Source organism: Kogia breviceps, chromosome 2 (genome assembly GCF_026419965.1).
Source record: "Kogia breviceps isolate mKogBre1 chromosome 2, mKogBre1 haplotype 1, whole genome shotgun sequence".
NCBI classification, from domain to species: Eukaryota; Metazoa; Chordata; class Mammalia; order Artiodactyla; family Physeteridae; genus Kogia; species Kogia breviceps.
In genome coordinates, this window is record NC_081311.1 from 70,006,608 (window position 1) to 70,020,097 (window position 13,490).

The window sequence follows — 13,490 nt, forward strand, 5'->3', positions numbered from 1 at the left end:
CATATCTATCTCTATCCACTTCTACAGCCTCTGGTTGCTTACTCTGCTAAGAGTGTTTCTTTGGTTACATAGCAGTGGAAAGCTGGGCCAGGCAAGTGGGAAGTATCAGAGAATTAATATTCCCAGGAGCAGCCTCAACCAAGTTGAGGGATAAATACCTCAGTTGCACCCCTTAGGTGGGATAACTCTGGAGAATGTTCCACACTCTCTCCCAGAGTTCACCAACAGGACTGAGCCCCAGTTGCTCAAAGAGGAAATGGCTTGATAACTCACCCTTTGTTGGCTTCCTTCCCTTCCCTGTCTCACTTCTCCACTTCCTATCAGTGTTTTCTAGGATCACCTCTTGAATTAACTACTTGAATCCTTATCTCGGGGTCTTCTTCTGGGCTGGGAACCCAACCTAGACAATATGAGCCTTTTCTCCTCTCATTTAGCCAATGATCTGATCATTCATGCATTTTCCCCATTTTGATATTGGAGTCAGAATTATCTACTTTAAATATTAAGAAGGAAGGGATATTTACAAAAGGCAACCGTGGTTTGAGAGATCACAAACCAGGAGCTTAATAAATAATTACAGTTACCACCAAATTGTCTTAATAAACATGTTAAGATTTAAAGTATTGCAAGTTATTAATAATAACTATTATATTCAAAGTAATTATCCTCTATATGGAGCTAAAGATTTTCTCAGTGATATAAGTGAACTAAAATGAAGGAAAAAACTAGCTAACTATGGTAAGGAGAATATTTTAGCTGAGGTGTACTAAATGTGTTGATTGAGTGCTATAAGCAAAACTACATTCAACAATGTAAATATGTTCAAAATATATTGGCATCATTTTTAGGGAGAGACTAGGATTCAGTGAGAAGTCTGCTGAGAAGTTTTAGAATGGAGAAACATTTTGGGTCAACTGACATTTTGTAGTATCTAAAATCAATATGCTGTTAATTAAAATACCAATCTCCCAAGAAGACTCTGACAGTAAACAATGTTAAACTAAACTGGATCAGAGCCCAGAAAGTCAGCCAGACTAGGAGTGCATACAAGTAGGCCAAAAAAAAAAAAAAAAAAAACCCACAAAAATCCAGACCAAATAAGCAAACTAATCATTTGGAATGGGGAGGAAAGGGCTGGGAGGGGGTACAAAAAACAAAAGAAAATGGCCAGTTTTGCATCCTGCTCTGGGAACAAGAATCAGACAAAATCATTCCAGCAGAATCTATGTAGAGGCCATTCTCCCAGCTGCACAATTTAAGCATTTGCAAAGGTAAAACAAGGACAGTCTAGACAACCTAACTTGCCTTGTATGGACAATGAAAGTTTTTAAAGAGGACAAATAGAATACAAATCCACAACAGTCAAATTTAAATGCCTCTTCAGAACTGTGACTGTCCCAGTATTTCATGCTACCCCCAGCAGAGTTAAATTTTTTAAATGTGTGACTCAGTCATTTTATTGTGTTTTATCAGGACAGATTGTAATGTTTTTCTGAATTTACAAGATACATTAAGGCTATGCATCTAAGTAATAGCAAAGACCCAGAAGAAATATAGAAAATTCTGTTCAGATTGAAGTCAGTGCAAACGATGGCAGTGCAAATGAGCTCAAATCTGAACGCTTGAAATATATCAAAAAATAAATGCTCGGGAATTCCCTGGCGGTCCAGGAGTTAGGACTCAACACTTTCACTGCTGTGGGCCCAGGTTTGATCCCTGGTTAGGGAACTGAGATTCTGCCAGCTGCACAGCACAGCCAAAAAAAAAAATACATGCTCAACAATCCATCAGCTCTCTACCAGTCAGATTCAAAGAGCTGAGGAGATTACCCGGAACATTCTATCTTAAACTAAAGATTTATTTACTTAAATATGTTTATTAGGTGCTCATCCAACCATTATTACAAAATAAAGACAACTTATTACACTGCCAGCCTAAATATGTACTTAATTTTCTAAGGCAGTCAGCAGCCATCAACTAAGTAAGGATAAGGGTGGCCTTGGGCAAACTCTGTTCCAGCACAACACAGCTTCAGATGAGTCAGAACACACTTGCTTTTTCTGTGATTACAACCCACCCCCAAAATCTCAGTGGATGAACCCAACACAAGCTTATTTCAACACACACTCCATGTGAATCAAAGACTCTGCTCCACCTACTCTCTGAAGGGCTTGAGATGAAGACTCCACCAGCTTAGAGCTGCACCATCTGGAACACGTGGCCAGAAAGAAGTGGTGGAAGGAGAGGGAGACCCTGGAGAATCCCATGTATGTTACTTCTGCTCATATTTCATTAGCCAGAGTTAATCCCATGGCTCCGTCCAACCACAAGGAACTTGAGAAATGCTATGTCAGTTGTGCCTGAAAGGGAAAGAGAACTGGATATTGGAGTAATTTCTACCCCACCCCTCAACGATCTGGAACTTAGGGTGATTTCCTTGTGCAATATAAGGTTAGAAACAGACATTGAAAGGCAAAGCTAAGGACCTGTAACAAAAAGCATGAGTCATGGCTCAGAGGTCTTAAACCAAGTTCAAGGGTCAGCGAGGAAGGATATTTAGAGCTCTAAGCAAAGGAGGGAGCAAACATCGAAATCCTGAGAATGTATTCAAGTGGCAAAAGCCAACCTGTCATAAATCTATTTTAGTTGATTTTGTTTTGACACAAAGTAACATTTTTCTCAGGGCATCTTAAACATGTCACTTGATATCCGACATCACCCCATCTACATTTCTCAAAGTATGGTCCTTGCATCATCAGGAACAGATAAATCTGAGGGGCTTCACAGAAATACAGATTCCTAGGACCTACCCAAAACCTTATACATTAAAATTCCTGAAGATTTTAGGTCCAGCAATCTGCTTTTAAACAAGTATCCACTAGGTAATTCGAATGCATTCTAAACTTTGGGAATCGCTGTTTTAGACTTATGCCAGGATCCAGAGCAGGTCTGAGATCTGGGTTAGGTTTGAGCCCTGGGAGAAAGCCTCCACTTGTCGTAGTTTCTCTAGTTACTCCACTAGGGTAGAGTCTGCTCTAGTACCAGAAAGCTTTTGGTAAGGTCAAGACTGTGCCTTTAGGTTACACGGAAACTTCCCTGGGTGAGGAAGATTCAAGAGCATGGAAAATAAGTTGATTCTGAGTTGCTGCTGAATTTGGTTTGAGAAAGACTGGTTCAACGCAGAGCAGTTTCAAGGAGAAAAGAATTTGTAGGTAGGTCTGCCTACAGATTGACAATGGTGAGCATGGTGAAGAACCCAGAGATTCTGTTGTTGAGGTTTTGGAATGTCAGGTGGAACAGATGAGGGCCTTGGGATTTCCAAGCTCATGCTACACGTGTTACTCCTTAAACAGGCTGTTCTGGGCAGGCAGGGGAGAGGAGGTGAATCCTGAACCCTCTTTGCTGAGAATGGGGGAGTGGGTGCAAAATGCTACCATAGTTATTAGAAAGTATATATATATAATATATATATATATATAATATATATATATGTATATATTGGTCTCTGCTCCTGGTTACTGACACAGGAACCTAAAACCCTTGTAATTTCCTAAGTCATAAAAGCACTAGGAGTATCTTTTGTTCAAATGTTTGGTCTGTGACCCTGGTTCCTGACACAAAGTTCCTATATCCCTTGAAATTTCCTGGTTGACAACCTTGTCTTTTGTTCTAAGAAGGCGACTCTTGGTAGGCTCCTGGATAGGGACCAGTCACCCGACAGACCAAGCCATGATTAGAACCTTTGAATTTTTGACCCAACCCCCAGTCACAAGAAAGGGGAGAGGGTCTGGAAATGGAGTTAATGATCTATCATGCCTACACAGTGAAGCTTCCATAAAAATCCCCAAAGTACAGGGTTTGGACAGCTTATAGATTGGTGAACACGGGGAGGTGCTGGGAGACTGGTATGCCTGGAGAGAGCATGGAAGCGCCAAACCCTTCCCATACACCTTGCCCTATGCATTTCTTACTTCTGGGTGTCATCTGTATCCTTTATCAAACCCTTTTATAATAAACTGGTAAACAAACTCTTTTCCTGAATTCTATGAGCCGCTGCAGCAAATCTGTTGAACCCAAGGAGGAGGTCGTGGGAATCTCCAACTTACAGCCAATTGGTCAGAAGCACAGGTGACAACCAAAACAAATTGGCATCTGCAGTGTGCAGGTGGGGTGGAGGGGTGGGAGGTGAGGGCAATTAAGGACTGAGCCCTCAACCAGTATGATCTGACACTATCAACGGGTAGATGGTGTTGGAATTGAGTTAAATAGTGGGACACGCAGCTGATTTGGTGTTTCGTAGAATTGTTTGGTGTGGGGGAAAAAAACCCACACAACTGGTGTCAGAAGTGGTGTGAATACAGTTAGTAGCGTGAGATTAAAGGAAAATAAGGACTGGGTTTTGCCTAACACAGAAACTTTCCCTAAAATAAAGAGAAAAATACACACTGGGTAATTATAAAATAGAGCTACTTACACACGTTATGGGAGGGATAAGTGCAAGCAAAATGAACACACCAGAAAGCTTTGAAACTTCTACAACCTAAAATTAATGGTAAATCATGGGTTAAAATTCCCTGCTCTGAAATATTGAGAGGAAATTCTAGTATCCAAACAAAATGGATCTATGGATCATGGAATGAAAAATAAGGATATGAAATAAAGAAAGGTGATGTAGAATGTGTATGGAGGGATTATCTCCAAAATGCTATGCGTCTTATAGCAAATTTGTTTTACTGTCGCAGAAGAAATCATTTTGCTTAAATGGAGGTATGTATTACCTGCAGAATGGACAAGCCCTCTGCCAGCTCTTCAAACCTATGATCAGGGAGTGAGCTATCTCTGGAAGTATAACATCATGGCCTACATGGTACGGGGCCTAGGGTCTAGGAGTGGATAAGAAGTTCAGACCATGATGTAACAAGCAGAAACAAGGACTTCCCTGGTAGTCCAGTGGTTAAGACTCCACCCTTCCACTGTAGGGTGCACGGGTTCAATCCCTGGTTGGGGAACTAGGATCCTGCATGCCCCGCAGTGTGGCCAAAAAAAAGAAAAAGAAGCAGAGACGAGATACTGAGCACAGTGGCTTTTGGTAAATAAAATGAAAGAATGGTGTACCAAATGCCAACAAACAATGATATTCCTCAAGGTAATCAATATCAGAAGCTATTAATATACACCCCTCCCAAGTCTCAGTTACTTAACAATAAAAATTTGGTTTTTTTCCAGTTTGATTGAGGTATAATTGACAAATAAAATTGTAAGATATTTAAAGTGTACATCATGGTGATCTGATATGCATACACATTGTGAAAGGATTCCCACAATCTGGTTAAATTTTTTCTTTCTTTCTTTCTTACATCCCTGCGCAATACAGATTGGGCAGCTCTCCTTAGGCTCTCCTCCAGACAGAGACTCAGGAATGTAGGGTACATCTATATGACAGCTCTGCTATTTCTTAGTGCCTCGATGGACTCCTCTGCTTGACCATCACTCAACCATTAAGTAAAGAGAGAGAGAAAGGAGGGTCAATCGGGATGTTTTAAAGATAAATCTGGAAGTACTCTATATAACTTCCTTTCACATTCCATTGGCCAGAACCTAGTCAAATAACACCAACTGAACTACAAGCCAAACTGGGACGTGAGTCTTCATATTTATCCAGGAAGAAGAAAGGAGGTCGGTGAGTATCTGGCCAATTTCTGCCACTCAATGACTACTAATCCATAATCTGCCTCTATCTTAATTAAAATTATACAACTTCCTAAACTTTTTAAAGCATGTTTTACAGGGTAGCTCCTAAGATATTTTATTTAAAATTGCAGGGGGACTTCCCCAGTGGTCCAGTGGGTAAGACTCCACACTCAGAATGCAGGGGGCCTGGGTTCGGTCCCTGGTTGGGGAGCTAAATCCCACATGCTGCAATTAAAAGCTGGCTCAGCCTAAATAAATAAATATTTTTAAAAATTAAAAAAAATAAAACTTCAGTAAATATTTGAATGTCTATTGGAATAGCTAAGATTCTCAATAAAATTTTAGAAATGCAGGGCTCTCTGGTAGTGTGTGAATTAAAAAATAAGTATTCAAAGTTCAGGTTGGCTAAGTTTAGCCATTTGGCCCTGGAGTTTGGAGGATAGCTAAGCCCTCATTCTTATGATATGACTTGGTGTGAGTCCATTTTTGAAAAAGGTATATGATAGAGAAAAATATGAAGAATGTTTGGGTTTTAAATTACAAATCTTATTTATAAACTTCTAACACTACATTTATAATCCCAGATCCATTCTAATACTGTATCTCCCTGCACATTTACAGCAGACCCAGTAGAAAATTCATTAACAGCTGGTTTTGAACATTTCTGAAGTATGCCCTCCACATACATATATATCAGCATTGTGCTTTTTCTTCACATTCTTATTTTTCAACCCAAGATTCATCTGCATTTTGTTTAGCTATCAGCATTTCCTCTAAATATTCTAGAGCAAGAAATTTTTTTTTTTTCTTTTTAACATCTTTATTGGAGTATAATTGTTTTACAATAGTGTGTTAGTTTTCCCTCTACAACAAACTAAATCAGTTATATATACACACATGCTCCCATAGAGCAAGAAATTTTGACCCATGATTCACCATTAATTTTTGTGAGTTGTGAACGTTTCAAAACTTTCTGGTAAATCCATTTTGCTTTCAACTCTCTCCCTCCCTCTTTCTCCTCCCTCCTGTAGACTATGTAATAACTATTTTATAATTACCCGACATGTACTTTTTTCTTTATTTAAAAAGATTTGCAATAGTTATGAATGACAGCATTTTAAAGATTATACTAAGGGAGGCTATCTAAATATGAAACAGATGAATAAGTATATCTTGGGTAAAATAACTTACAGATATGAGAAAGAAAATTAGAGGATGTATATGTTTGTGGTTGAGAAAGCATGTCTGTCCAAATGTATGGGAGAGGATTGGTATGGAAAAAGGATGACTGTACAGAAGGGTATTGTCTAGTTTCTACATAAGCAACTGAGAATTCTGGGGTGACCCTCAACCTCTTTGGCTGACAAGTTATCCCTGACTATAAGCCTGGAGTTGGAAACAATTGATGCCAGGTGGGTACAAGAGAAAGTTGATTTCATTTACTTTACCACCTCATTTATTTGGGGCATGAGGCAAGAGAGACAAAAAAAATGTATGTATCAGCCTCAAATGATCATTGTTTTTCATTTCTTTGCAAAGCTGTCTGTGGATATTGGCATTGAAAACATCAAAATCTAAGGCCAGGCTTTACACAAAAAAAGTTAATGTAAACCATAGATTAGGACCATCACAGAACGCATTCATATTGCCATATTTCAAATAACAAGCAGAAAGAACAACTACAAAAAGAAAAAAGAATGGTTATGGAGGACCCCAACTGTAAGGTCTTATATATATATTTTTTATATACAACAGATTCTTACTAGTTATCTATTTTATACATATTAGTGGATATATGTCAACCCCAATCTCCCAATTCAGCCCACCACCACCACCACCCCCCACCCCACTTTCCCTGCTTGGTGTCCATACATTTGTTCTCTATATCTGTGTCTCTATGTCTGCCTTGCAAACCGGTTCATCTGTACCATTTTTCTAGATTCCACATATATGCATTAATATTCGATATTTGTTTTTCTCTTTCTGACTTACTTCACTCTGTACGACAGGCTCTAGGTTCATCCACGTGTCTACAAATGACCCAATTTCGTTCCTTTTCATGGCTGAGTAATATTCCATTGTATATATGTACCACATCTTCTTTATCCATTCGTCTGTCGATGGGCATTTCGGTTGCTTCCATGACCTGCCTATTGTAAATAGCGCTGCAATGAACATTGGGGTGCATGTGTCTTTTTGAATTATGTTTTTCTCTGGGTATATGCCCAGTAGTGGGATTGCTGGGTCATATGGTAATTCTAGTTTTAGTTTTTTAAGGAACCTCCATACTGTTCTCCATAGTGGCTGTATCAATTTACATTCCCACCAAGAGTGCAAGAGCATTCCCTTTTCTCCACACCCTCTCCAGCATTTGTTGTTTATAGATTTTTCTGATGATGTCCATTGTGATTGTGCCCCTCCTACTGTCTCACTGCAGCTTCTCCTTTGTCTTTGGATGTGGGGTATCTTTTTTGGTGAGTTCCAGTGTCTTCCTGTCGATGATTGTTCAGCAGTTAGTTGTGATTCCGGTTCTCTCGCAAGAGGGAGTGAGCACACATCCTTCTACTCCGCCATCTTGAACCAATCTCTGTCTGCTGCATGTTTTTCCTCCTCAAAGTCTATTCCTGTAGGGGGCTGTGTGCAGAGGACTTCCACCTAACACGTCGGATTAGAGTTCCCAGGGCAGAACCACTGCGTGGACACCTCAGCTCAGCGCACCAGACACTGTGATTCAAGATGGTGGCGGCAGTCATAACGTCTTATAGTAAAGCGAAAAACAGTCCTATCATCTTGAGTTAATAATATTGTTAATTATGAAGCTTTGGTCAATAACAATCTTTCATATAAAACATCTTTTTTTCCCCTCTGTAATGGTTTTTCATTTTACATTTTCATCTAACCTATTGTATTAATAGAAATTTAAAAGCAGATTTTTCTCCTAAAATCGGCTCACTTTATGCATTATCTTTATGCAGTAATGGAGCCCTCCTAGGCTGGAAGTGCTGCCGACAAGTCATAATGTGGACCTTGACCTCTGGCCACTTTTGGAGGGTGACCAAATCAAGATAGAAAAATCTAACATTGTCAAAGACCAGATAGGAATTTCTTGGCAAAGTCAGATGAGAAAAACAGAGTTCATGAACTCCAAGGGCAGACATTTTTAACCACTGTCTTTATTCCTTGTTTGGGGAAACCCTTTTGAATTAAAAAAAAATGTAGAAAATTCTGGAATTTTGCTTCATTTTTCCATGACCAATGTAATGGAATTGTGGAAAGAGCCCTGTACTAGAGTTAGAGTCTTAAGACTCTTTTCAAAAAAAAAAAAAAAAACTTTATATAATGGAACATTTCAATGAATCCTTTGACCCATCACTCAGTTTCAAGGATCTTAAACTCATAACCTATCTTATTTCAATTACATCCCACTGAATTCCTTCCTTCCATATAATTTTGAAGCAAATCCCAGACATCATACCATTTCATCCATAAATACTTCAGTATGTATCTCTAAATGATGTCTTTAAAAAAATGATAACCACAATACCATTATCATGCCTAAAACATTTGATAATAATTATTTAATACTATCAAATATACAGTGTTCAACATGACAACTGCCTCATAAATATAATAATTTTTAATAGTTTGAATCAAGATCTTAATAGATTTCACTCATTATGATCCCCTACATGTTTCTTAGGTCTTTTAAATTTTTTTCTAGGCTTTCCTTCTATCTCTCTTTTTTTTCCCCTTTGGTTTATAATTCATTTGTTGAAGAAATCAGGTCATTTGTCTTGTAGACACAGATTGGATTTTGCTGATTGTAACCCTATGGTATTGTTTAACATGTTCTTCAATTCTCTGTTTATAAATTGGTAGTTGAATCTAACAGGGTCTCCCATGACTAATGGAAACTTAGCAGAGGCCACCTGCTAAGTTTCTAAGATAGTTCCAAGCTTTTAATCTGGTACAATTGATTGAGTGGTAGGAAATTGATGAAATTCACTAAGAGGATAAGAGGATAAGGAATCATGTGATGGAATAGAAACTGAAGGATGGGATGAAGAATTTAGTTTTTGGGCTTCCCTGGTGGCGCAGTGGTTGAGAATCCGCCTGTCAATGCAGGGGACACGGGTTCGTGCCCCAATCCGGGAAGATCCCACATGCCGCGGAGCGGCTGGGCCTGTGAGCCATGGCCACTGAGCCTGCGCGTCCGGAGCCTGTGCTCCGCAATGGGAGAGGCCCGCGTACCACACACACACACACACACACACACAAGAATTTAGTTTTTGTATGTTGAGTTTGTGATGCCTTTGGGATAGCCAAATAGAAATGTTTGGCAGACACCTGGAAATATGGTCTAAAGCTCAGAAAAACCTTGCCTGTCTGGACAGGTAAATTTAAGATTCTCCAGCATATAACACTGAAGTCCTGCAGGTGGGATGAGGTCCCTGAAAGAGGGTAGAATAAGAAGATAAAGGAAACTAAGATGACTCTGTCACCATATTTAAAGGGTCTGCAAAGGAAGAGGAATCTACAAGGGATACTGAGAAGAAAGAGAGAAGTATGAAATAGCATGGAAGCCAAAGGAGGAGAGAGCTTCTGAATACACAGAGACGTCCAGGAAAATAAAAACTGAAAAGTAGCCAGTGGGATTTTCAGCTAGGTAGTCACTAGGGATCTCATCAAAGGCGTTTCACTGGATTGGTGAGGGTAGGAGCTACTTTCAGTGGAGGCAGAGTGGATGAGAGGTGGGAAAATAGAGACAAACAAAATTTCTCTTTTCAAAAAGTTTGGTAGGGTCTTCCCTGGCGGTGCAGTGGTTGGGAGTCCGCCTGCCGATTCAGGGGACACGGGTTCGTGCCCCGGTCCGGGAGGATCCCACATGCCGCGGAGCGGCTGGGCCCGTGAGCCATGGCCGCTGAGCCTGTGTGTCCGGAGCCTGTGCTCCGCAACGGGAGAAGCCACGGCAGTGAGAGGCCCGCGTACTGAAAAAAAAAAAAAAAAAAAAAAAGTCTGGTATTGTCTGGCAGCATGAAAACTCATTATTATACAGTGTCTCGTATGTAACATAAAATCAACCAACCAATAAATATTAACTGTGAGCTTATTATGTGTATGCCATTGTGCCAAAGTACTACTAGTGTAAAAAAGATATTCATGACATAGTTCATGTTATAAAGGCTACAACTGCCAAGGAGAAAGTATGCAAATTTATAAATGCATGTTTAAAAAGAAAGCTATTCAGAAACCCTAAGAAATCAGATTAAATAAGGCATTTAAAAAACATGTTGGGCTTTATTGTCCCTTTAAAATTGTGCAAAGAATCCACTTGCATGATTCTAAAAAACAAGAAAAACATATGTTGTTAAAAAAAGTAATATAAAATAAATCTGAAGCATGAAACAAAAACAATTGCGTGAGTTAATATAGATTTCTTTTGAATAAGAATACAGCACAAGATTCTTGTATCTATTCATTAAAAGGTCAGGTTCAGTTCCTCTGAATAAAGAAAAGATAATCACATTATCTCACCTGCCACAGGCAGGCTAATGCATGTATATGGATTCAGTACAGTGTCTGTGAAGTATTATAATAAGCAGATTCCTTATTAGCAGTTCAACAAAGTCAGCAGTGGCTGTCATCATTACGACTTTCAATGAGAAGGCCACCTCCTCAGTCCTTTTTCCCCTTCCATTGACCTTCAATGAAGACTTTTCACATTTAGCAAAAGTACCTTCATAGTTCTAGAAGTGATTTTTCACCATCCTGCTTTTGATCAGCTTTCTAATCAGAGTTTACTTCAGATTCAAGTGGAGAATAAAACTGACCATGAAAAAGACCATTGGCTTACATGAGTGCTCTGTCTCATAGGCACCCTGAACTGTGGAAGAAGCCGTCTTTTGCTGCCTCTCATGGGAGCACTTTGAAATCCAGGAACCATGTCTCGATACAGGTAAAGAAGAATGTAATGATGGGCAGCACAGAGCCAAAAACAAACAAAAAGAAACACATCAACATAAGAGGATTCAGAATTGGATGGCATCACCTCCTTCTCTAAGGAGGGAATGTTTCAATTTACATTTAATTCTATTATCCACAGTGGGGTTACAAATAAGAGGTCAAGGATGACAACGAAGCAGAAAGACTTACGCAACACTGGTTACACCTGTCTTTTCCTTTCCTTCCTAAGACTCAGTCCTGGCCTTGAATTGCATAGGGTGGATATAACGGATACTGTCCCATGCTTGAGTGCTGTGGCTCCCACTGAGAGGGTTCCCTATGTGTTCTGGCACACTTGGAGGAGGGTTAGGGAAGCCTTTTCCTTGTTTCCCATTCCTTAAGGAAAAGAGACCTCACTGGACGGTTCTAAGATTGGCCTCTACCAGTGGCCCAGGACCAGTGGCTCTGCACACAGAGAGTGGGTCAACTTGGGCAGCAAGGTGGGCCCTAAATAAGCCTTTCAAATATATTCGTGCAAAGAACTGCAGATTCATCTGTGCATTATATAATAACCTTCTTTCCTCTAGTGCCCGAGACCAGATGGCTCTGTAAATAAATAAATTACAACCAAGTCTGTTCCAATGTTATGACTGTAGAATTTGAGATAATTTCTTTAATCAGCCATCCAAAGAGTTGAGTCTCCTTTGTGTCCTGACCTAGAAGTAGTTATCTTTCATCATGACTTTCAGAGTCCTTTGGTGATAAGAGATTCTCAGTATCAGTGAATATAAATTTAAGTTTTATTACTGAATTTTCTGGAGAGAAGTTAATGAAACTCTCGGAGTCCCATTTATTTCACTGTGGAAATAAATGCTGACATTTAAGAATTGTTGCAGAATTTGGGAGAAAAATATAAAGTTATATCATTGTTTTAGTTTTAAAATAGAGATTTCAAAATAAGCCAGCTTATCAGAATTCAAAAGGGAACTTCAAAACTCAAATCCCCAACCCACAACTTTTTTTCCAGACAGCCAGATGCTCATCTTCCTTTCACATTAAAAAAATGTCAAGTACTTAGATAGGAAACTGTTCTACTTCTATAATTATTAAGGATTCAAAGATGAATATAGCCAAGAAACAAACTATAATGGCTCTCTTAAGATTGCTGATGAAAAAAAATCCTGTGAGCCCAAATGATACTATTAGAATAAGGAAATATTATTTTTGAATTAACAATTGATGGTCCATTAAACCTTTGTATTATTGAATTAGCTGGCTCTTGAGACAGCAGTTGAGCAATGATCAGAAACTGTAGTGCAATAAACAATGATCTATTCTAGATCAGCAGTTGGAAACTCCGGCTATACATTAAAATCATGGGGAGGGGAGCATTTAAAAAACATTGACACCCAGGCCCCATCTCAGAGATTCTGATATATTTGGTCTATTGGGGTTCCTAATATCAAATATTTTAAAAACTACTCCCACCCCTCATTCCCTATTCAGGTATTTCTAATGTGCAATCAGGATTAAAAACTCCTGATCTAGATTACTTGTCTAGCTGTTTATGATACTGAACTATTGTTTATAATTGATATAAGCAATAAGGAGTGACAGGTACATTTGTAAAATATATCCTTTATGATAATTTATTCTAAATCACCATTCGCTGAACTTATTGGTTTAGAAAATTACAATTACTTAGCAAACATAAAATATCATCTACATAGTGTTTACAACAAGTAAGAAATATAGGTATATGTATGGATGAGATAGATATAGATGAGCCACAAGATGACCTTTTCATTTTTCATTGAAGTTGTTTGTAAGTGCCTTGGAATGAAATCATAGAATTT

The 13,490-nt window shown here is 39.0% G+C and overlaps 1 pseudogene; it reads right to left on the minus strand.

Moving 5' to 3' along the window:
- Positions 1-11,430: 11,430 nt before the first annotated feature.
- Positions 11,431-11,909, minus strand: LOC131750343 (STARD3 N-terminal-like protein pseudogene; annotated as a pseudogene).
- Positions 11,910-13,490: the final 1,581 nt, after the last annotated feature.